A 6,000-nucleotide genomic window follows, 5' to 3' on the forward strand; every position below is an offset into this window, starting at 1 on the left:
TTGCACGGTAAGTCTTTGGCTACAGGGCAAAGCTATTGAGGTTCCTGGAGGGGTCTTCTGAACCCGTTCCATCCCATGAGTGGTTTTTTTTACAGATTTTACAGATTACTCCCTGAAATTCTCCAGTGTAGAGGACTGGGGGATGCTTCAGAGCAAGGATTCCCTGCCATACAGTCAGAAGTACAGGGCATCCTGCTTCTTCCTCCCAGGGATGGCTGCAGGGGTGTGAAGCCTGTCCATGCACCCAGGTGGGCATGGATAGTAAATCAGAGTAGCATCACTATACCTCAAGGTGCTGTGTGCCTGAGGCAGCGACTCTGCCGCCTGTGAGGGTCAGCACTCAGTCTGCCTGGGAGCTCCACATAACGCCGCAGGGAAAAGCTCTGGATTGGAGGAGTGACCCCCAGTAGGGCAGGTACTTTCTCCTATGGAAGTGCTGCTGTGTGGGTCAGGGCTGGGGGACATATCCAGAGCTGACATTTCAACAGGAATGCCAAGGCAGGGGAGAGCTGAAAGAGCAGCAGCTTTCATGAGTTGGTGCTTTCATTAATTTTCTCTTTGGGTGGGATTAAATGGGACTGGATCTGTCGGGTTTAGAGAGGGGACAGAGGCTCCAGAACACTGACACTGAGATAGGAGAAATTTGGGGGGAGGGGCTCATCAAATGCCTTCATCCACCCTGAAGCCTACAGATAGAGTCAGCATCACTTTTCCAGCTTAACTAGGTTTGCTTCACCTGCTCCTTAGCACCTAGAAACCTGGAGGTGCCCCTGGACAGTGTTCTACCTCTTGGAGCTTTCTGCAGGCAGATCTGAATAATCAGCATGTGGGATGGGGTCTGTGATCACTGAGAGGGGAGAGATGTGGGGACAGAGAATCAGCTCCCTGCAGGGATGGCTTAGGCAGCAGAGCCATGGCCAAAGTGTGAGAGGAAACTATCGTCAACTCCAGTGACTCCTCTCCTCTCCCACCCAATACAGTCCTCTTCTCTGAAGGCTGTGAAGTCCAGGGCATGAGTCATTTCCTCAGCAGCCAGACATCGAGGAGAGGACAAACTCCTGAGTGTCTCTATGTCCCTTCTTCCCTCAGCACAAATATCATGCCATTGCTCCCTGTTTCCTGCCTGCCCATGTTGCCCTTGTCCTTCTCCTTCAGCTCTCTGGGCAGGGGGGCTTCTGATGCAGTTCAAACACCGACCATGTGGGTCCTGCAATGCAGACGTGTCTTTGGCAGTGAGGTGCCCAGGTCCCCCTCTAACCTGTGGGGCTCTGGGCAAAGCAGTGTAGGAGGCCAGGAATGAGCCAACTCTCTCTTCAAAACACCCTCAACATCCTTAGGACATTGAGCCATTTCCCTGGGGTGTCTGGCTGGGCTGCAACTTGTGCCCCTCCAGAAGGGCAGAGCTCTCCCATTGCAGCTGGGTGCCCAAGGGAGAAGGCATCTAGATACTGAGAACATGGAAGTGCTGCTGGGTWGCAGGATATGGGCAGCTGGAAAGAGCCATATGTTGCTGGCCAGAAGGAGAGGGCTGAGACCTTCATCTCATACCCTCCAAAAGAGTGCTGATGTGTACTTTGGAAGTGCATTCCTCCGCTCTCATCAGTGCCATTTCTTTTTTGGTAACATGAAAAAGAAACTTTTTGCAACTGTCCTCAAACTTCTAGGTGGGAACAAGAGGCATCTGGGAACAAGGCAGGTGGACAGGCCAGTGCTCCTCCCTCTGTGCTAAAGCCAGAGTGAATCTTTTTGCTTCTCCGGAATCACAGCTGCTCATTCTGAGTGAAGCAGCAATGCTGAGAATTTTTACCTCCAAAAATGCTCCTCCAATGTGATATGATCAGTAGAAGAAAACAAACAAACCAAAAAAAGCCTTCAAACCATTCATGAACCCATGTTGTTTAGAACTGAGAGTGAAGATGCTGAAATCCCTTGAACATTATCAGTGGATTAAATCTACCTGGAACTGAGAATATAATTCATAGTCACCTCTGTTCACATGTAGGCAGTGCTGTAGGTCAGGACTGACTCCCTGGAGACAGTAGTTCCCTGCTCCTCATGGCAAACACAGCCAGTACAAACCAGAGTTCAAGCCATGGAGCTCAGTGATGGTGCTGCTGAGATGGGGAGAGGTAATGTGTTCGAGGGGTTTTACGAGTAAGCTTTGCTCAGAGAAGTCTGTCCTAATTTGTGTCTATCTGTTCTTCCTTGGACAGTCCCCCAAGCTTAGAAGGTGCAAAATGTCCAACAGCAGCTCCCTCAGTGAGTTCCTCCTCCTGGCATTCGCGGACACATGGGACCTGCAGCTCTTGCACTTCTCCCTCTTCCTGGGCATCTACCTGGCTGCCCTCCTGGGCAATGGCCTCATCATCACAGCTGTTGCCTTTATACTGCACCTCCACACCCCCATGTACTTCTTCCTGCTCAACCTCTCCATCCTCGACCTTGGTTCCATCTCCACCACTGTCCCCAAATCCATGGCCAATTCCCTGTGGGACACCATGGCCATTTCCTAACTCGGGATGTGCTGCCCAGGTCTTCCTGGTTTTCTTCTTGTATTCAGCAGAGTATTCTCTCCTCACTGTCATGGCCTATGACCGCTATGTTGCCATCTGCAGACCCCTGCACTATGGTACAATCATGGACAGCAGAGCTTGTGTCAGAATGGCAGCAGCTACCTGGGCCAGTGGCTTTATCAATGCTGTGCTGCACACTGGAAACACATTTTTACTACCCCTCTGCCAAGGCAACACAGTGGACCAGTTCTTCTGTGAAATTCCCCAGATCCTCAAGCTCTCCTGTGCAGACTTCTACCTCAGGGAAGCTGGGCTTCTTGGGATCAGTGGCTGTTTAATCTCTGGGTGCTTTGTTTTCATTGTGCTGTCCTACGTGCAGATCTTCAGGGCTGTGCTGAGGATCCCCTCTGAGCAGGCCGGCACAAAGCCTTTTCCATGTCTCACCCGCACCTGGCTGTGGTGTCCCTGTTTGTCAGCACTGCAGTATTTACCTACCCGAAATCCCCTTCCCTCTCCTCCCCAGCTCTACATCTGTTTCTGGCTGTTCAGTATGCAGTGGTGCCTCCAACAGTGAATCCTCTCATTTACAGCATGAGAAACAAGGAGCTCCAGCAGGCAGTGAGGAAACTGATCCAGATAGTACTAATTCAGCAGCAATGAGCTGCCCATCTTTCCTCACAACTGATTCCTAGTTTATCTCCAGCAGCTCTTGTGCTTTCAGAGTTCTGTCTGTGATAGTCATGGTTGTGCAGAAATGTCTGAATTCCTCCAACATTTCTGGAGGTATAAACCTTGTCTTTCTCACCAGTGGCCTTCTGTAAATCCACCTATCACTGTCTCAGAGCTGGCCTCCCAAGTAGCATCTCTGTAATAAAAGCAGATCTACTTAGTGTTGTTCCTGAATGATGGGTTCTTTTTCCAAAGCTGGAGCCAAGAATCTGCTCAGGGAATTACACCCCAAAAAGGCCCTGTTGTTGTATTTACATTTTCCATGGGCTAAGGGGCATCATCTCTTTTGAGTGATGTGTGTGGGAATGAGGCCTGGATTTAGCTGTCGCTTGTGGGTGCCCAGGGTGCCTGGTGAGGGTGAGTGGTCAAGAGGTGTGTGCTGGGGACTGTCGCACAAATTGGAGGGCTGGTGACAGATGGCCATCCTTCTGGAAGGGAATATGGAGCCACCCAGAGAGCACAAGGCATGTCCAGGGGCAGCTTGTGCCTGGAATGGGCAGTGAGTGGAGACTCCCAAAACCAAGGAGAGCAAAGAAAATGTAAAGGGCCAAAGCAAGGAATGCCCCACAGGTCCCTGAGGAGAGGGAGTGGGCTGTGTCTAATGACACCTCTGAACACATCCTGAGCAATGTGCAATGCGCTGTGATTGCTCCATCCATCCTCCTCAACCAGAGATTCTAGGTGGGAGGTTGTCAGATGCAGTGATACTGGTCCAATAGCCGCTTCCCTGTTCAGCATGGCCAAGGCACAGTCCCCCTGGGGCCCCACAGCCCACTCACCCTGCAGAGGAGCACTGCCAGACCAGGGCCCTATGAGAAGCATAGGGAAGGGGTGCAAAAAATGGCTGAGCAGTCTGGCATGGTCACACTGATCTGCAGAAAGGCTCTCCAGAGAGCAAGGATGCCTGTAGAGAAGAGCAAAGCAGCAATGGTTTGCTTGTGGGGAGGAATAAATGAAAAGTTGTTGCTATGTTTGTCAGTCCAGGGCAGGCTGCTGTATCACTGGAGCCTGAGGCACCTTTGGCCCAGGACTCTTGTGCTGTCCTGGGTAGAGGGGCTGCCAGAGGCTCTGCAGACAGCCAGAGTAAAGGATGTCCTTGTCATGGAATCAGTGGAGACATGGAGTGACTGGCCTCCATTTCCTTGTGCGACTGCTGGCCCAGAGCCCTGGGGCTGATGAGGAGGCTAACACCTCTCCCTGTCCCCCAGGAGCTGCTGTGCTCTTCAGAATGCCTGGGATGTGGAGTGATTGTCCAGAGCTCTACCGTTCTCTGCAGCAGGCACTGCAGTTGGTCGCCCTCACCATGAGCTGCTCTGCTGGGTGGGTTGGGGAGAGGGCAGAGGAGGTGGGGACAGAGGGGGAGGAGCTGGGCTGGGCAGCACAGGGCCTGGGTGAGGAGAGGAGAAATGCCAGCAGGCAGCGTGGGAGCACAGAGGCGTGTGCTTGCAGGGCAAACAGAGAGCTCCTGGGAAAGGCACCAAGACATGATGAGTGCAGAGGAGAAGAGCTCAGGTTGTTCCCTGTGCTGCGTGCTGTGACCACAAGGCAGAAAAAAGGAAGGTCAGATACCAGCATAGAGTGGGTCCTCAAGGTTCATGAGAGGTTAATCAGGCTGGATTTAATAGAAGATTTACACTCCAAACTGCTTCGGGAGCCCTGGGAATGCCTAGGAGGGTCACTGATGGAAGGCTGGTGGAAGCACGAGTCAGAAACCCAGGTGGCATTTGACTCATTGTACCCTAAGTGCCCCTTAAATCTACCAGAACTCTTTCCGTATCTCAGCTGTGCTCAGCTTGAGCAGCCACTGGCTGTGAAGCAGCTTGACATTGTTGACAAGATGGAATATGCATGTCTGACCTTGGCAGGAGTTTGGTCAGTGTGCAAAGAACACACTCCGGGGCTGCGATCACGCACTCTGCCAGTCCCCGGACTCACTGCCAGATCTCCCACAGATCTTCTCCCTATGTATGCACACAGTGGGGAAGCTTCTCCATGGCCATTCTTCCAGACTAGCCCTTCCAGGGTTGATAGTGCACCACACCTGTGGGGTGATCCATGACCAGCTCCACCCTTTTGCATGTCTCCATATCCTGGTGAAGGGGAAAAGGCCAGCCTTGCATGGCTTCTCTTCTGCATGAGACCCCCAGCAGATCCCAATGCATGGTGTCCACAGAAGCCTGCATGGGGCACAGCCTGGGMTGGRCAGGGGCTAGGTGAGGYRGTCAGGCACTACAGGCCAGGTGGTGAGGTACCWGAAAAGGTACTCTGGGTCTCACTGCCTGTCCCATCACCATGAACATGACAGATGATCTGGATGCATGCTTGAACCTGACTTTTGTCTCTGGGCCTACCTCACTTACCTCAGATGGGTACTGTGGGATGGGGCCCTCGCTGCTGATGTCCCTCCCATGCCAGTCATGTGGCTGTCTTTGGCTCCCACCTCCCAGTCTCAGAGGGAGAAGAGGGCCCTTCCTGCGCTTGGACAATAGCAGAGCTACAATGACAAAACGGGCCCGCACATATCCAGCTGAGTCTCCTCCAAAAAGACCAGGCATGCCCCAAAAGAGGTCTTGGCCAGCTCTTGGAGAGTTCTGCAACTAGCTGCTCAACACGGTGGCATGCACACAAGAAGGCAGTGGTGCACGTGCAAGGCCCCAGGAACCTCCCGCTGAGCTGTCAGGGGGCTGAGTGCTAGCTTTAGTAGAGAGGCTGACTTCAGGAAATGCCACCTCTGCCAACCACTCCCAGCACTGCCCAA

The 6,000-nt window shown here is 52.7% G+C and overlaps 1 pseudogene; it reads left to right on the forward strand.

Annotated features, from left to right (window-relative positions):
- Positions 1–2,237: 2,237 nt before the first annotated feature.
- LOC146587004 (olfactory receptor 14C36-like) lies at positions 2,238–3,173 on the forward strand (annotated as a pseudogene).
- Positions 3,174–6,000: the final 2,827 nt, after the last annotated feature.

The sequence above is a fragment of the Rhea americana genome, unplaced genomic scaffold, assembly GCF_003343005.1.
Source record: "Rhea americana isolate MKP2758 unplaced genomic scaffold, rheAme1 scaffold_629, whole genome shotgun sequence".
Lineage (NCBI taxonomy): Eukaryota > Metazoa > Chordata > Aves > Rheiformes > Rheidae > Rhea > Rhea americana.